We start from the raw sequence: 19,526 nt of genomic DNA on the forward strand, positions 1-19,526 counted from the left end.
CACAAGTCATCAATGACATAACAGAGGTATTTCAATTTTCAGAATCGGATTCCGACCCAGATATCAAAAATTCAACCCCCCGGTCAAACTTCTCAAAAATTAAACTTTCGGCATTTCAAGCCTAATTCCCCTACGGACTTACAAATAATATTCCGGACACGCTCCTAAGCCCATAATCACCATACAGAGCTATTGAAATCATCAAAATTCAAATCCGAGGTCATTTACACATAGATCCATATCCGGTCCACTTTTCTAACTTAAAATTTTTAATTATGAGACTAAGTGTCTCATTTCACTTCGAGTTCCTTCCGGACCCGAACCAACTAACCCAATAAGTCATAAATCAATTACAAAACATAAATTGAGTAGTAAATGGAGGAACAAAGTTATAATATTCAAAACTACTAGCCGGGTCGTTACAGGAGCATACAGAAAAAAGCATCAGCTATGAAAAAATCTTAGGTAATATATCATCATATTACGCATTATTAAAATATAACTACATAATGATATTATCCAATTATCATGACTAAATTGATCATTTTTGCAAATTAAGATAATTTCCAATCATTTCGAGTTCATAATGCTAATATAATGATATTTTTGGCATTTAAATGATTATTTTATTATACATATATTTTTGGCTAAATCATTATGTGTCATTATTAACGCGCAACGCACGTTCATAGAAACTAGTATTTGTAAAGACACAAATTGGGGGTTCCTAAAGTTTGAAAGACTAGAAATTCTCCCAAAATTGATCATATTCAAGAAGTAATAAATAATCATATGATCTGTTGGTTAACTCATTTCTATCCGTATTAAAAATGGGTCGAGTCGAATAATTTATTTATTTTTACGTTGCCTGTTTTTTACCCATCCATATTCGATCTGACCTGCCCGTTTGAGCCCCTACATACAACTAGCTAGTAGAAATGATACCAGGTAACTACTCTAAAGAGCTGCTGTTTATGAATTAACCAATGCATCTTGAATTTTAGTTTCTCAATTCAATATTTTTGGACACAAGTATCCTGAAATTAAAATTTTTAATTCAAAATTTCAGGATAAAATAAGTAATGGCTAATCCCTAATTGGCAGCCCTAAGAATTACTGTTTGTGAACTTCGCTCATCATCGATCAAACATGTTTGCACTTCAGGTCGGCACATTTAACGACCTCAGGGGTTAAGTTCACAAATAACATTGAAAGGAGTTGGTCTTGAACTTTTGACCTCTCGGCAGGTCACCTGACAAATGATAAAACTTTAAGTTTAATAAGTTTTACCCATGGAAAATTCTTTTGACTTTTGACTTTGAAGGTTTGATCATTGGACATGTGATATGCCGCAAAGGCCAAAAGTTAAAAACTACCTATTATAGTGTCATATTTTTACTATTTTCAGTGATTTTGTTATTCTTTATCGGTTCTATTTTATGACACTATGATAGGGTATTAAAATATTTTATTTATTTATTTTATGTGGTGGCTTAGTATTCGCGCTTCTCGCATGCTTTTTTATATGGGATAATACATAAGTTGCACCCTAAACTTGTCCCAAAAAGTCAGTTTTCAAATCAACCTTTACGTGTATTCCTTTTTCATCATATACTTGTCCGAAATGAATTTAATACCTCCCTGACATATATACAACCAGTTGCATGGTGGAAGGTGTTGCACACTCTCCCTATGTCTTGGCCACGTAATACCCCAACATATTCAATTTGATTTTACCTTCTTTTTTTTTTTTTAACTTTTTTTTTAATTTTTACTCTCTTTTCTTATTTCTCTTTTTTAAATTTGCATCTCCTTCCTTATATTTGTTCTGAAAATCTCTTCTCTCGGACTCCCTTCGTACAGTGCAATCCTTCACCCCAATTACAAAATTTAGATTTAGATAAATTAGTTTTTAAGTTAATTGAGATTTTTGGCATTGTAATACCAATAGAAAAGGGGTTAAGAAGAGATATATGACTGTGGTTGGAGGTTGACCGGAGAAAATGGAAGCTCGGCGGCACCAGAAGAATTTTTTCAGCCAACATCTGGTGGAATTTTATAGTTTGATTGAGTTTTTCCATGTTAATGCATTTTCATGGGTTTTCAATAGTCAAAGGTAAGAGTACAACTGATGATTTTTACAACCTTTGGTTAATTTTTTATCTTAATTTTCTGTCGGGAAGAGGTAGGGGCATAGGCAGCAATGGAGGTTTTGGTGATGGAAAAATAAAAGGAGGAGAGAGGAAAAGCTGGAGAAAGAAAAGGAAAAAGAAAAGTAAAAGAAAAGAGGGCCACGCCTAATTAAGTGTAAGGACATAATGTCCAATAAATACTTGACACGTGTATAATTTAATGAGTTTGTAATATTTCTTTGGCTCTTCACTTGCGTTTAAGAAGATTTTTTTTCCTATGCCATGTCATCTTTCAGGGAGGAATTAAATTCATTTCGGACAAGTATATGATGGAAAATGAACACCCGTAAAGGTTGAATTGAAAACTGACTTTTGGGGACAATTTCAGGGCACTTATGTATTATCCTTTTTTATATACATAGAGTAGCGGGAGAGGGTCACAAAAGATTGATCCGCTTCGAAAAACTGAGTTTTCGGTTTGCCCTCCTATGTGGTCTACCTTCTTACCAATATATTTTCTTTCTCTTGATGGAATATATCAATGCCCGAGCTCGAAATAGTTTGATTGGAGTTTTTTAACATTAGGTCTATTATTAAGAATTACTTATTATAATAGGTCAAGTTTAACTAAATGATGTAAACAAAATTATACACAATATCATCATGCATAATTTAAATTATCCTTCTTCAAAGAAAATAGCATGTAATTGAATGCATGTGTCTTGATTATTGAAGCCTTTGTGCACGGGTATGAGGCTGCCATGACAATCCCAAATTCCCATACCATGATTGAGTTGCTACTTGCTACTAATCATTTCTCTAGTTCCAATGCATTTTAAAAAATGACATTCATCTGATTATTTTGCTTTCAGCTTGCGCGGCTCCTAAGGCTCCCACATTAGCCGATTATGCATTTTCACAATTTGTCTAATTAATATGCGTCATACAACATTAACAAATATTGATTGTTTTTTTTATTTTTACTCGAAAATTTGATAGTCTTTCAAGAATTAAGAAGAAGGAAAATTTAGATAGTTACATTATTCAAAAAACAATTTTTTCTAATGGTATGCCGTCGATAATAAAGAATTTTCAAAGGAAATAACAGATAAATTCTGCAAAAAATACTAACGTCGACAATATTATTTTTCGCATGCAAGAGTTTAAAGTTTAATAGTCATCAAGACTATTAATGTGATAATAGGAATAAACATTATTTTTGAGATATCTAATTATCAGTCAACGTAAAATTTTTCTGACATTATTACTAAAAGAAATAATGCTAATAAAAAAGAAATACTCAAAGCTCAGTTTTGTATATGAAATGAAAATAGACTAAATAAAGATGCTAATATACTTACCAACAAAAACATAATATATACTTATCTGCAACGAAATTTCAGTTATATAACATTCCGTGGATTACTATAGTAATCATGTTTTACAAGTCATAAATTTTGAAATTCACTTCATTTCACGTGCCAATATTTTACGGGAAAAAAGTTAATCTACATAATTATTTTTTTACAAGTGAATATTATTAATGAATTAATTCAAACATTTGATTATGAACCGACTTCTGGTTTGTATAATTTAAATGCAATTGCGGTCATAGAAAATAGACTAAAGATAATGTATACGAATAGAGGAAGACAGATGGGCACAGTTGGTGTTTATTTGACAAAAAGGGAAGAAAAAGGTAAATTTTGGTACATTCATTTTTGTTTTTTTTGTGTCACATTACATACTGTGTTGATTTTTTATTATGTGTTCTCAGTATGGTTTATTATACATAATTTTCGGAAAATAATATTATCTCCACTAAGAAAATAATTTTATTTTTGCAAAATGGAATTTATTAAAGAGTGTCACGATTACTGCTCATGTGGAAACTCGTGCATTGCATTTATAGTTCATCCTAAACCATGCCGACATTTGTTAATTAAGAAATTTCTTAACAACTATGACTTTGAATACACATATATGCAAGAACGGGTCATGTAGTTCAAGTAGGATGTTTCTTTGTCTATGCATTGTGTTCTAGTTAGGGGTGCTAGGGTGAAATATGATATGGCACGTGATCATCTAAGAGAAAGATATATGGAATTTAAGACGGGGATGGTCGAAGACCGAACACAGTCATTCTGCTTGTCACCGGAAGGTATAACATTCATAAAAGGTATATTAAATACTTTGCATCCGGTAGTGTTTAATAAGAAATATTCTGTAGCATTAAGAGCGATGACCCGTTACAAAGAATTTGGCATTTATGTTCACCGTTACATATTCATCAATGACCCTCATAATTGAATTAAAGGAGGGCACAATCCTAGGACCTCCTTCCCTAGCGACAACTATAAATAGTGAGCCCAATTATCATTGTAGAGGGGACATATTTTCTGGAAAAACTTATACTACATTCTATACAAAGCTTAATATAATCTTATTTTTTCCGCTTTTTGATCTCATTATTGCTGTGCCTAGAAACTTTGTTCCCGAAACTGTCATCTCTGTTGTTTCATCTACATTTTAAGGCTAAGTATTGTACATTTCTTCAATTATTGCATTATTTCATGATCAAATTAGTTCACTTGTCTAGAAACCACGTATAAATTCAACTGTACCATTTTACGGGTAACCAGGATGTCAAATGAGCGGATTAGACTGATTTTGGACGGGTCAAAATGGGTTGAGTTAATAAATGGATTAGTCATTTACTTGGGCTGAGATGGACTGAATCAAGATGAGCTAAAATTTGGGTCATATCCCAACCCACCAAACTCTCATCAAGCTTTAATAATGTGTGTTATTTTCTTATGAATTGTTTAATTATCAGATAAGATTTTTTCCCTTTTGTTATAGTAATATATAACATATCAAAAACAAAAAGAGAATTATTTTAAAAATATTTTAGTAAAGTTACTCACGGATCAATTTATATAGCCGTTCAATTAAATTGATCCTCGCCTTTTTTACTAATGTGATTTGATTATTTTGTCTTAGAAAAAATTATAAAAAATGGCAGATAACACTGTTAACAACACGCACAACCCTGAAATTCGAGGGGATCAACCTCATTTCGAGGATTCGATCAACGACACCCGCAACGTGGGGAATGGCTCCACGCCGGTGCATGACAAGCAGAACCCTCGACAGGTTCGGGAGACAACTCCCGCTGATGCTGATGTGGAGCATGTCGTGGATGCGGTGAGGGTCCTGCAAGAGCAACAAGCGATCATTCTAGTCCGTCTCACGCTACAAGATAAAGTTATGACAGAGCTGAAGCAGGCTCTATCGGGGGCTTCGAATAATGAAAACATATGAGATCCAATTCCTCTTGGTGTTCCCGCAAGCCAAACAATGCAGAGCGTCGACAACAACACTCTCAGGGGTGAAATTAGCTCCCACGGGGCTGGGGGAGCGGATCCAGTCTCAATAATGAGAACGACCCGTTCAAGAATGAACTTTTACAGTTTATGACGGAAGTAATCGCCCGCATGGACCAAATCCCAGGTGCGCCACCAATATTGAAAGGCCCAGACTCGAAGAAGTATACTCAATTACCGTACAAGCCGAGCGCAACACCAGAACTAATCCCAAAGCGGTTCAAAATGCCTAAAGTGCCAAAGTATGGCGGGATTTCATACCCATAGGATCATACTACCACCTACACAACGACGGTAAAAGGAAATGACTTAGCTCATCACAAATAAATCTGTGTTGCTAAAGAAATTTGAAGAAACTCCCACGAGGGGAGCTCTAACATGGTATTCATTATTACCCGAGTATTTCATAGATTCCTTTGAGATGCTCGCGAATTCTTTGATCACGGCTCATGTCGGGGCTATAAAAGTACAAGCCCGAAAGGCCGACATATTCAGGACCGCACAAAGAGAATCTTAATTATTACGAGAGTTCGTTACCCTATTCCAGAAAGAAAAAATGTTGCTCCCTGCTATCCCAGATGAATGGGCAGTTGAAGCATTCACCAAAAGATTGAATCCGAGAAGCTCGGACGCTTCCCGAAAGCTGAAGGAGAGCCTGCTTGAGTTTCAAGCAACATCTTGGACAGATGTTCACAACCGATATGAGTCAAAGATAAGGATCGAAGATGACCATGTCGGTTCTACATCATCAGCCAAATGACGGGAGAAGAGCATAGAAAAATCAAAGGATGAATGCGACGTGGACAAACGGACTTTGAGGGGCCAGTTTTTACCTTACGTGCGGACCGAAGGCCGTGGCAAAAACTTCCAGGTAGCAAACAAGTTCACCGTTGACCGAGGGACCGATCGTGGTCGAAACAATATATCATTTCAGGATAAAGAGACGTCAGGGTCTCGGGATCCTTCTTACCCCAAGTTATCGGAATATAACTTCAATGTCAGTATAGTAGAGTTGGTGTCATGGTGTCAGCCATGAGAAACATTAAAGAGGCATGATTCCCGAGACCTATGAGATCCTATTCTAGCCATAGGGATCCCAGATTATGGTGTGAATACCATGTGATGAACGGCCATCGAACAGGGGACTGCTGACACCTCCGGGAAGAGGTGGCAACACTATTGAAGAATGGTCACCTCAGATAAATCTTGAGCGACCGAGAAAAGAAAATCTATGGTCGTAACTGAGACAATGCGGAACCTTCACGAAGGAGGACTAGTTTTTGTCCAATTTCACTCCTCTCTTTGAGTTTATGAAAACGGTCGATACAATAGTAATACCCAACAAGAGTCGGGGTTGAATTCCGCAGGGAGCTATATAAATGGGTGTTAGTAGTATATATCTTAGAGCGTGAGTTTGTATATCTAAATTTGCACTTCCGCAATGTTTGATTTTGTTTAAAAATCTAAACTAAACTACGATTGCGATTCAAAGAATGACACTAGGAAATTGTTTTTGTTGTTTTTCAAATGATATAAAAGGCCTAGGACTATGACCTTCACTTAGGTATTTGCCTAATGGGTTGTAAACTTTAAAGCTTGTTTTATTGGTTGGGGTGTATTATAGCTATCAACACTCAAGTACCCACTCAATACCTCTCGGTCAGAGAGTGATTTTCCCTATTTGGTTTTCTCAAGTCCAAATAGGTATTGAACAAAATAGTTGATAAGAAGCTCAACTCGGGTTTTACTATCTCTATGTTCAACCCTTTAATTGGTCTTATTAATCTCTCGATTGACCCAATTTCTTACTAGCCAAATTTTCCTAGACTGTCTCTCTTTCTCAAGTAGAGACTAAGTCAAATAGTCATGAATTAATATTTGCAACCATTAATTCTTCAAATAAAAACAAGAACAATGCTAGATAATAAACACCCAACCATAAACAAGCAATAAATCAAACACCCATTAAGTTTACATACTAGGGTTGAGTCACAACCCTAGTGAACATTTAGCTACTCATGCTTAACCTAGAAGAAACATGAGAAGAGATGATAATTAAACCCATATTGATAATTAAAATGATAAAATCAATATTCAAAAAGCTCAAAATAGAAAAAACTACTAAAAAGAGTAAAAGAAACTGTCTACTGTAGCAGCTGATTTAAAAAAATTGACCTAAAAAAGTGAAACTCTTCTATTTATACAAAGCTGGAATTTTCAGACAAAAATGCCCTTTCGGAGGTTCTGCGGCCGCACAATTCCATGTGCGGTCCGCACTTTGCTTTATCTTGAAAAGGTTGGAAATCTGCGGCTGCATAATAATGAAGTGCGACCGCACTGCCCTCTTTATGCGGTCCGCACAATAATGTCTGAAGCCGCACTTTGTTCTTCTGCGGTCCGCACATGGAATTGTGCGGCCACGCAGCTCTTCATTTGCGGCCGCACAATAATTGTGCGGTCCGCACTTCTGTTGTACTGGAGGTGCAGGTTCTCTAAACATTTTCTCTGACCCAGCTTCTGCGGCCACACAATTCGTGTGCGGTCCGCATCTTACAACATTCTCTGATGGAATTGCTTCACGACCTGTGGCCGCAGATGATATTCTGCGGTTCGCACTTTGAGCTTTTGTGCCTGTTTTTGTTCTTGAGTTCGGATTACTCCTTCTTGAGTTGGATTTAGTCTCGGGAGCTCATCTTCTAATATTCTTGCAATTAAGTACATTTTATCAATTTTTGAAAACATAATTAAGCGCTTTTGGACTAAAACAAAGCTAAAAGGCGCTAATAAGTAGTCAAAATCCCCACTTATCAACTCCCCCTAACTTAAGCTTTTGCTTGTCCTCAAAGTAGTTCCCTTATCTACAAGTTAAGAGCTATTCCAACTAATCAAAGGTGAATAAATCACACATAAATTGGGACCAACAATTACCTACGATACTTATGAATTATCAACAAGGCAACAAGTTAAACTTTTAAGCATGAATGGTTCTAACGTGACACTTGAGCATCAAAAGTTGACTTTATTCATCAAGGAAGCTCGCTCTTTCATGTAGGTCATTGTGGATCCCAAACTCCTCCTCCTCTACTTTTCGTTTTCCTATCTCACTTAATAATATAGCACTCAATTCAAAACCTTGTGAAAGGTTCATTCATCTCTCTCAAAAGAATGTCGCAAGTACGACTTTAAGTACCATAGGCTTGCCCCTTATGTAAATCATCACTAATGTAAGCTTACTCGGCTTGAAATCACGTAGGCTTTTTCGGGATGCAATGAAGGCTTTTGGACTAAGGCTTGATAAGCTATGATAGAACGGGTTCACCTTTCCTTAAGCATTCCATTTTCTTTTGTCGGCTCATACTTTTGCCAACTCTTTGAGGCATTTTATTTTCCTTAGGGGAACTAGAGAGACTTAACATCACTATTTATTGGTCATGATATTCATTTTCTCCTCCTTTGCTTTTTCCATGCTTCGCATCATTACTTTTCTTTGAATCCCTTCAACTTTTCAATTTATTCACTTTCTTTTTGCATTTTTCTATTTGTTCTTTTTTTATTCTTGCCTTTCCTTTTCCTCATTTATTTTCTCTTTTGTCTTGATACCTTTTTCAAACTCCTCGTCTCTCCCCCATACTTACATTTTAGCTAATTGTTTCACAATAGTATTAAGGAAAGCCCGGGTGCCAAGAGAAAGTCACAACAAAACGGGTAAAGACTTGTAACATGGTTGTCAAATGAGAAAGGCTTTATGCTCAAATGGGTTGACTAGGGATAACAACATTGGTGGGAAATGGAAAATTTCAAGCGGGACAAGGAGAGCCTACAATCACTTCTCAAGGCAAGTAAAAATTAAAATTTTGCCTAGAAACACATTCGAGGCAAGTTCTAAACCATTCGCACAGGTACTTGGACTAGCAACAAAAACATCTCACCTCTCATGCAGATGGATTGTTAAAAAGGATAGAGTCGAGGGCCCACAATGACCATATTCAAGATTGAGAATCACTATGGTTCGACTAAACCACTTGATGATTGCCTAATCCGACACAAGAGTGAAAAGGTCACTAACTAGAGCTATTTCTTTCTAAAAACCTTATTTTTAACCATAAGCATGTAGTTAAATGTGTTGGTAACAAGTGAAGCATGTTTGACTCTTCGAGCACGACTCAATTAGGTCTTTTTATTTATTATTACTACTATTTTTACCCAAATACCAAACACGGACTCAATCCCTTAAGAAGGTTGTCACGCCATCCATCGTTGGGAAGGGTCACCCGGTTCACATAAAATACTTTTTGGAAAGAACCGTGGCATTAAGAAAACTAAAGACTTATTATCCACTAAATCATAAAAAAACTATTAAAGCAAAAAGAAGCTACTAATTCAAAAAGCAAATCCAAAAGAAGCTACTAAGTCAAAAGGAAGACAAACAAAAAAATAAAGAAGCTATAAAACAAAAACTATTGAAAGTTAAACGAATATACATAATGAGAGAATAGAGATAATATATACATAATGATAAAGAAGAAGAAAATAGTACTAAGTTAATTACATGCCAAATGTATCATAGTTATCAAAATATAGAATCAGAATCATCAAAATGTCAAAGAAACTCCTATATGAATTTTGACCCAGTGCACCAGTGAAAAACCCTCGTTTCTCGAGCAAAATGAGCATCACATTAGTTATTTAGAAGTTACCCACCCTAATATGGGGAGAGACTATAGCATTGTGATGACCCAATATGTCATCTTTAATTTTAAATATTCATTTATGTATTCTGAGATCTCGAAAAGCACTATTCAACATTCCTCGACTTGTGTGCGCAGTCCGTAATTTTTTTTGGAAAGTTTTTATATGAAAAATTAATTAAAATGTGAAATAGAGCTTTAAAACTCAACTGAGTTGATTTCGGTCAACGTTTTGAGCCAACAGACTCGGATCAATGTTTTTATAGTTTCGGTAGGTCCGTATCGTGATTTGGGACTTGGGCGTATGCCCGAAATCGAATTCAAAGCTCCCTGGCTCAAATTATTAGCATTTAACGGAAACTAGAAATTTAAAGGTTTAAGAATTCCTAAATTTGGTCATAATTGGGTTTTTGTTGATACTGGATCTCCATTTAGATTCTGAGAGTTCGATCAGCTTCGTAACAATATTTATGACTTATGTATAAAATTTGAAGTTATTTTGAGGTGCGTAGGTACGTTTTCCGTTAGTTTTTGAAAAAAAAAGGTTTGATTTTATAAAGCTTGAATTTCTAAAGTTTGATCGGAGATTTGAATTTTGAGCAAACGACCCCATAATGGAATTTTGATGATGCATAATAATGAAGTGCGTCCGCACTGCCCTCTTTCTGCGGTTCGCACAATAATGTCTGAAGCCACACTTTGTTCTTCTGCGGTCCGCACATGGAATTGTGCGCCCGCGTAGCTCTTCTTTGCAACCGCATAATAATTATGCGGTCTGCACTTGTGTTGGACTGGAGGTGCAGGTTCTCTGAACTTTTTCTCTGACCCAGCTTCTGCGGGCTCACAGTTCATTTGCGGTCTGCATCTTGCAACATTCTCCGATGGAATTGCTTCACGACCTGCGGCCGCAGATGATATTCTGTGATCCGCACTTTGAGCTTTTGTGCTTGTTTTTGTCCTTGAGTTCAGATTACTCCTTCTTGAGTTGGATTTCTTTTCGGGAGCTCATCTTCCAATATTCCTGCAATTAAGTACATTTTATCAGTTTTCGGGAACACAATTAAGCGCTTTTAGACTAAAACGAAAGCTAAAAGGCGCTAATAAGTAGTCAAAATTCCCACTTATCAAGGACGCAAACGGATTGTTGCTACCACACAATGATGCACTGGTAATTTCTTTAAATGTGTTCGGTTTTAAGATTAAACGTGTTCTAGTAGATCAAGGAAGTTCGGCTAATATCATACAATGGAGAGTATTGGAGGAAGCTTAACTCACCGGAAGCATTATTCCAGCAACAAAGCTCCTCGCTCGATTCAACCTTGCAAGCGTGACGACCCGCAGAGATATTTTGCTGCTCACGAATGCTGAAGGAGTAATGAAAACAACTCTCTTCGAAGTAGTAGATGGTGACATGGGATACAATATCGTATTGGGAAGGCCATGGTTACACGAGTTGAAAGTTGTACCTGCAATATATCACCAATTGCTGAAGTTTCCAACGCCCGAAGGAATTAAGCAGATAAAAGGTGATCAACCGGTAGCAAGAGCGATAAATGCAATTTTGGTTTCTAGTAGCAAAGGGAAGGAGCACACAACATAGAAATTATAGGAACCGACATCTACTCCCGAGCTAGAAGAATTTAGCCTGGAGCAGAGTCGTCAGAACATTATCAGGTGCCAAGATATTTCCAAGTTCCAGAAGAGACGGACGCAACGAAGTCCATGGTGGAGGAACTGGAGCAAGTTGCATTGTTTGAAGAATTCCTAGAAAGAAAATTCCATATGGGGATAGGACTGCACCTGGAGCTTAGGTCTGGTTTTATTTTCCTTAAATTCAATGCCGATTGTTTTGCATGGTCGCACGAGGATATGACAGGTATCCCGACGGAAGTAGCCGTGCACAAGCTGAGTTTGGATCCCAACGTATCTCCAGTAAGACACAAGAAATGCCCTATTGCCGAGTCCAGGAATAAATTTGTCAAAGAAGAGGTAACACGCTTGCTTAATATCGTTTTGATCCGAGAGGTAAGATATCCAGACTGGCTAGCCAACATAGTAGTAGTTCCTAAGAAGAACAATAAATTTTGCATATGTGTAGACTATAAAGACCTTAATAAGGCATGCCCGAAAGACTCGTTCCCACTGCCAAATATCGATCAAATGATTGATGCCACGGCCGACCACGAGTTAATAAGTTTCCTCAATGCTTATTCCGGGTATAACCAAATCAAGATGAACTCGGAAGATCAGGAAAAGACTTAGTTTATAACGAATTTCGGTATATATTGTTACAATGTGATGCCCTTCAGATTGAAAAACGCCGGAGCCACTTATCAACGACTCGTAAATAAGATGTTTGAAAAGTAAATAAGAAACACTATGGAAGTTTATATAGACAATATGCTCATTAAGTCTTTGAATGCAGGTGACCACCTTAAGCATTTGTAAGAAACATTCGACATCTTGAGGAAGTATAACATGAAACTTAATCCCGAGAAGTGCACGTTTGGGGTCAGTTCTGGTAAGTTTTTGGGATTTCTGATCTCACAAAGGGGAATTGAGGTAAACCCAACAAAATCAAGGCCATAGAGGATATCCCGTATCAATTGTCGAACGTAAAGGAAGTCTGAAGGCTCATAGGAAGATTAGCAGCTTTGAGTAGCTTCATTTCCCAATCATTGAAAAAATATCATCGCTTCTTCACACTTCTCAAAAAGAAAAATAATTTTGAATGGACACTGGAGTGCCAGCAGGCTCCGAGGGACCTGAAGAAGTACTTATCAAGCCCTCAATTGCTCTCAAATCCAAAATAATGTGAAACATTGCTAGACTACCTCGCAGTTTTAGAAATTGCGGTAAGTGCGGTTTTAGTCCGGGAGACAAAGGTACGCAATTTTTCATTTATTACATTAGCAAAATTTTAACGGGAGTATAAACTCGCTACCCACATTTGGAAAAACTGGCCTTAACTCTCATAGTCGCTGCTCGGAAGCTGAGGCCCTACTTCCAATGCCACCCGATAGCTGTGGTGACTACTTTCCCTTTGTAGAACATCCTCCATAAACCCGAGCTCTTGGGCAGATTGACCAAATGGGCCGTCGAAATGAGTGAGTTTGACATAGAATATAAACTAAGGACTGCGATTAAGTCACAAGTCTTGGCTGACTTTGTAGCTGATTTAAGTCTGGGACTACTGCCTCTAGCAACCAAGGAGGCAGTAATGGTTTCGGAATCGACATAAGGGGTTTAGACCTTATTTACAGACTGAGCTTCCAAGTAAAGGGTCCAAACTCGGAATAGTCTTAATCACGCCTTCAGGGGAAACCTTAAGGCAAGCCATTAGAACGATCCCTTTAACTAACAATGAAGCAGAATATAAAGCTTTGATTGCAGGGCTCGAATTGGCTAGGGGACTTGGTTTTGAGGTTATCAAAATCAAATGTGACTCGCAGCTGGTGGTAAATCAGGTCTACGGGATCTTTAATACCAAAGAAGAATGTATGCAACAATACGTGGTAAAGCTCCAGGCTCTTTTGGCACGATTCTGGGAGTGGTCAGTTACTCATATCTCGAGGGAGGATAATGCAGAAGCGAATGTATTAGCAAACTTAGGATCATCGACGAAAATAAAATGATCGGACTCCGGGACTGTAGTGCAACTGATGAACTCAGTCCTGGATACAGATGGTTACTATGAGGTAAATTTGATTAGTCTGGTCTGGGACTGGAGAAATGAAATAATCGACTATCTTAAGCACGTGAATTTTCCTGAAGACCCCAAAGCATCACGGGCGTTACACGCCAAAGCTGAAAGTTATAGCTTCAAGAGAGGCCAATTATATATAAAATCCTTCCAAGGCCCACTAGCCCGGTGCTTAGGAGCGTCATAAGCTAATTATGTCATGAGGAAAGTCCACGAAGGGATATGCGGCAATCACTCGGGTGCAGATTCTTTGGTGCTGAAATTGGTACGGGCCAGATATTGCTGGCCTCGTATGGAACAAGACGTCAAAGACTTCCTACGAAAATGTGATAAGTGCCAACGCTACGCACCACCAGTACACCAACCTGCAGAACACTTACATTCGGTTCTGTCCCTATTGTCGTTCATAAAATGGGGGATGGACATCGTCGGACCACTGCTACCGGCTACTGGAAAGGTAAGGTTTCTTTTAGTTCTGACTGACTATTTTTCTAAATGGGTGGAAGCAGGTCCTTATGAGAAGATCGAAGAATGTGAAGTGGTCGATTTTCAGTGGGAAAATATAATTTGCAGGTTCGGAATACCAAAAGAGAAAGCATGCGACAATAGGCCACAGTTTATCGGTGCAAAAGTTACAAAGTTCCTCAACGATTTGAAGATAAAAAGGATCACATCTTCTCCTTATCATCCGAGTACAAACGGTCAAGCAGAGTTAACAAACATAGTGATTATTCAAAATCTCAAGAAATGTTGAAAGAAGCAAAAGGCAAATGGCCTGAAGAATTGCCCAGAGTTCTATGGGCCTACCGAACAACGACCAAATCGAGCATAGGAGAAACTCCCTTTTCCCCTATGTACGGTGCTGAATCCTTAATCCCGGTGGAAGTGGGTGAACCCACTTTGAGATATTTTCGGTCAGATATAGAATTGAATAATAAAGCAATGTTAATCAACTTAGACCTACTTGAGGAACGAAGGGACTAGGCGCGTGTAAGAATTACAACTCAAAAGCATAGGATGGAGCGATATTATAATCGAAGATCCAACCTCTGTTATTTCAAAGTAGGAGATTTGGTTATGAGGAAAGTAACCCAAAATACCCAAGAGCTCAATGCGGGGAAGCTAGGTCCAACATGGGAAGGTCCCTATTGGATTTTAGCTATCACTGGGAAAGGTTCATACGAGTTGGAGAACCAGAATGGAGACATGTCACTTAGCAACTAGAATGTGGCACACCTCAAAAGATATTATTGCTGATGAACATTATTCAAGCAGAAAGTATATGCTGCACTCTTTTTACCTTCGTTAAGTTTTTGTCCTAATTGGGTTTTTTCTAGCAAGGGTTTTAATGAGGCAGCGATAGAAAGCATACTACGAAGACAACAACAATAAGACCTTTGATAGCAAGGCAAACAAACAAGCTTCCACTCGGGGACAGTTAGATAATCTTTGGTTTGATAGAAAATACCCACTGGGAAGTTAAGTTTGCTACCGAATAGAGGTTACCTGACCGTTCACGAGTATAAATTACTAGAGGATTATTAGATATTCTTTTGCTCGATAGCATAGATTCCTAAGAGGAAGTAAGGTATGTTGCCGAGTTAAGGATTATTTAGCAATTCATTGGTGGAATGTTTGAAGACACAAGGCTTCTAGAGTTCCAATTTGCATTCTTCGCATTCAAACACTGGGGGAAATGATATGAGAATACGACAACATTGACTGCCACGTCAACCGAGAAACAAAAATCCGGAAACCAAATACATCATCAAGATCAGTGACTGCGCAACCAACCCCGTAGAAATAAGTTGTACAAGATAGTCATAAGTAATGGCAATTTCTTTATAGCATAATAAATGCTAGCCATAAGTAATGGCAATTTTTTAGCATAATAAATGCTTGTGTACTTTTGAAAATATAAGGAATTATATGAAATGAAATCCTTTTTATTTTTATCTTGTTTCTTGTTTGAACGATGAACTATCTTTGTTATTTGAATGTTAAACAAGTACTTCAAATGTTAATGCCATAATAAAATGGAGACATCCTCTTCAAGAGCACCATAAACATAAGAAGGCCTTCTCTTATGAAAACCCTCACGTTAAAGGGTTGGTTTCGGAAGAACTTGTGCCCGAAATCAAAATGCCTTCGAGGAAAAATGCACCCGAAGACATACACGAATGCACGCAAAAAGTAAACTTGCACAAATACTTATAGAAACCCTCATGTAAAAGGGATAATGCTCAAAACCAAATTGCTTCGAGGAAAATACATCTGAGGCTACACATAGTAAAACACGAGCAGAAAAACGTGCACAAAATTCTTAAGCAAATGCAAAGGTTAAAGACTTGCATGTATATTCAAACAAAAGTAATACTCAAACAATACTTGAGCAAAAATATGTCTCTATTTACAATAACATGTCAAAATGGTAAAAGTACAAAATGGTAAAAAGAAAAGAAACGCTAAACTGCAGTATCTCCAGAACCAGGAGGAAGAGAAGTATCCGCATCCCCGAGAGAAGTAGGTGGGTCCACCGATGGATCAATGTTTTCATCAGTTTGGCCTTCGACATCATTATTTTTTGATTCTTCTTTAGTTCCCGAGTACTCGGAACTAGAACCAGAAGGGTCAGGTACATCATACCTCGATGGGAGTCCACTTTTAGCAGCTAACTCAAACTCGCGTGCCTTAGCAATTTCGGCATCAAATTCAATAACACCAGCTTTGGCCTCTTCCAAGGGTTTTCTCCTCATATTGTATATGGCATAAGTTTTTTCAACGAGGGAAGCCTCTCGACGCTTGAGGTCTTCTTTGAGTTGGGTTACCTCGACAGAAAGGTTTTCCTAGGCGGACGTAGCAGATCTGAGACTGGCATCAAGGTTGCGTACAATTGAACTAAGAGCCTATTATGCTCGATAATTTTCCTCTACTTCTCTTCTAGTTGGGCGTGTTTCGCCCCCACAGTAGCAAGCTCTTCAATTTTGGAGTTCAAGCCAGCTTCTAAGTTAATCACTCTTTCAGCGGAGGCAACCTCACGATCTGTTGTAGCAAGAACGATGTTATGGACTTAACCCATTTGGCCCTAGCTTCGTCAAATATAACCCTCAGCGGACCAATTTCTTGGCTAAGGGTTACCACTTCTTGCTCACTTTGTCGCAAACGAGCTTCTAATATAACAACCTCAGCAGCTTTGGCTTCCAGTTCCGAAAGACGAGCGACATGCTTCTCCTGCTCTGCCAAAAGTTGATGCCGTGCGGAGGTAATCTCTTCCTTTTCATGAATCAACCTCTAAAGACCCTAGGAAGTAAGAAAGTTGGCCTATAAAGTAAGAAGGGTAAAATGTAGGATGTGCTTACACCCAATAATAGAAGAGGTAATAAAGGAAGAAAGAAACGTACAATTGCGGCGTTGTGCATGGCGTTGTTCAACAAACACTCTCCCGAGAGTGCCTGAATCTTTTCCTAGTCTTTCTCTGAAGCCAAAGACTTAAGATAATTAGCAAGCTCCACTAGCCGGGATAGCAATTTGCATCTGGTAGAGACCAAAAGAGTAACGTTCTTCCTCCTTTGTGGATCTTCAGAAGGGGCAACATAATTTTGCCCCAAATTCCCATGAATTGGGGATTGTGGAAGAGGAACACCTTCTTCATTGTCAGGTGCGGCTGATGGAGGTGATGTAGCAATTGCTGGTGGAAGAGTGGATGAATATGGAAGTGATGTAGCAGTTGCTGGTATTGGAGAAGATGGAGATGGAGTTAAAGGGTGAGAAACAGCTACATTAAATGCAGTGATGGTTGTTGGATGCTCGCCAACCAAAGATGGCAGGGATCTGGTACTCGGCCCCGTAGTACTAGACACATCACTTGAGGACCAAAAATGGGAGTTGGCATTATAAACCAAATCAAATTCTCCCCAAAGTGCTGAGATAACGTCCCCGGTTGGTGTAACTGTCTCAACAGGTCAAGCACCCCGTTGAGATGATGAGGATCATCGCATTCTATGTAGAGAAGCTCCCTCATAACTAGATTCTTCATAATCATCAATCATTACGATCTCTATGACCGGCTCGAAAGGAGGACCAGTCACCATCGCCACCGGAGATGACTCGGGGGCATCAGTCTTTGCCCTCTTATTCTTTTCCTCGGCCGCTGAGGAGCGTCTTCTTTTTGGTTGTTTGTCTTCCATCCGGGGACTCGGTAAAGAAACATTTTTTCTCGAAGCAGGCCCAGAGCCACCTGTTCGAGTAAGCGCCTCCTAAAACAGACTCGCTGTATCAGCAGGATCAGCCAAGACATCCTCATCGGGAACGGCAACAGAACCCACGAGTAGACCTTATTTCATAAACACGTTAGAAGAGATCAATCAAGTTCTTTACATGAAAAATTGAAACAAGGTGAGTTTGAGTTACCATGATTCTTGGCCTTCCACCCGTATTTAGGGGCCAGTTCTTTCCACAAGCGAGTCTCTGGCATTGTAACGTCCCGAATCTTTTGTACCCACCGGTCCAAACCTTCGATCACCGGTGGGATCCATCGAGCTGCTGAAACAAATGAAGGATGGAGGATCAATACGACTATAAAAGAATATTTAGTGAAATAAAATATATTAAATAAAAATCTTACGAGTGCGGTATCAAGGGGCCGAAAAGGATGAAGCCGTTGTTGGAATGATATTATTAGTGGCAACCGCAATGAACCGTTTCGTCCACCTACGGTCGTTATCATCATCCATGCTAGTCAACAGAGCATGGTGACCATGTTTTCAGAGGTTTATCACACCCCCATGGAAAATTTTGGGCGAGTTCTCCAGTCTCCCGGCACAAGCGTTGAAGGCAGGCGACCCTCCTCCACACTGAAGGACTTAACTGTGCCAAACACACATGGTAGTGTCACGACCCGGAATTTCCACCTTCGGGACGTGATGACGCCTAACATTTCACTTGCTAGGCAAACTAACGTTAAAGGATATTTAAGCCAATTTTCAATCAATTCAATTAAGTAAAACCAATTAAGCCTAAAAGAAATAAAACGGAATACAAATGACATAAAACCAATAATATCTAAGTACAACCCGGATCTTGAGTCACAAGTTCACGAGCTTCTAGAATCTCTACAAAATAGGGTTTGAAATAAATACAACTGTCTAAAATGACAAGAACAGTAAATCGATGAAATTGAAGGGGACTTCAGGGTCTGCGGACACCAGCAGATCTACCTCGAGTCTCCAAATGCCAATCTGAGCTGGTACCCCTCACGGACAGCTGGGACCAGTACCAAAATCTGCATAAGAAGTGCAGAGTGTAGTGTGAGTACAACCGATCTAATATACTCTGTAAGTGTCGAGCCTAACATCGATGAGGTAGTGACGAGGCTATGACAGGACACCCACGTAAATAAACATGTACAGACGGAAATATATGTACCACATAACAACAAATAAAGAATTAACAAGTACTAGTGGGAGGGGACATGCAAAAGGGGTATAAGATACGATAACTACAACAGAGAATGATAATAAGAAACAATCAATACACCTTTAACCAACAAAATGAACAAACATAATGAATAAAATTGCACGGCATAACCCTTCGTACTTTTACTCTCAACCTCACCATG

The sequence above is a fragment of the Nicotiana tabacum genome, chromosome 21, assembly GCF_000715075.1.
Source record: "Nicotiana tabacum cultivar K326 chromosome 21, ASM71507v2, whole genome shotgun sequence".
Taxonomy (NCBI): Eukaryota; Viridiplantae; Streptophyta; class Magnoliopsida; order Solanales; family Solanaceae; genus Nicotiana; species Nicotiana tabacum.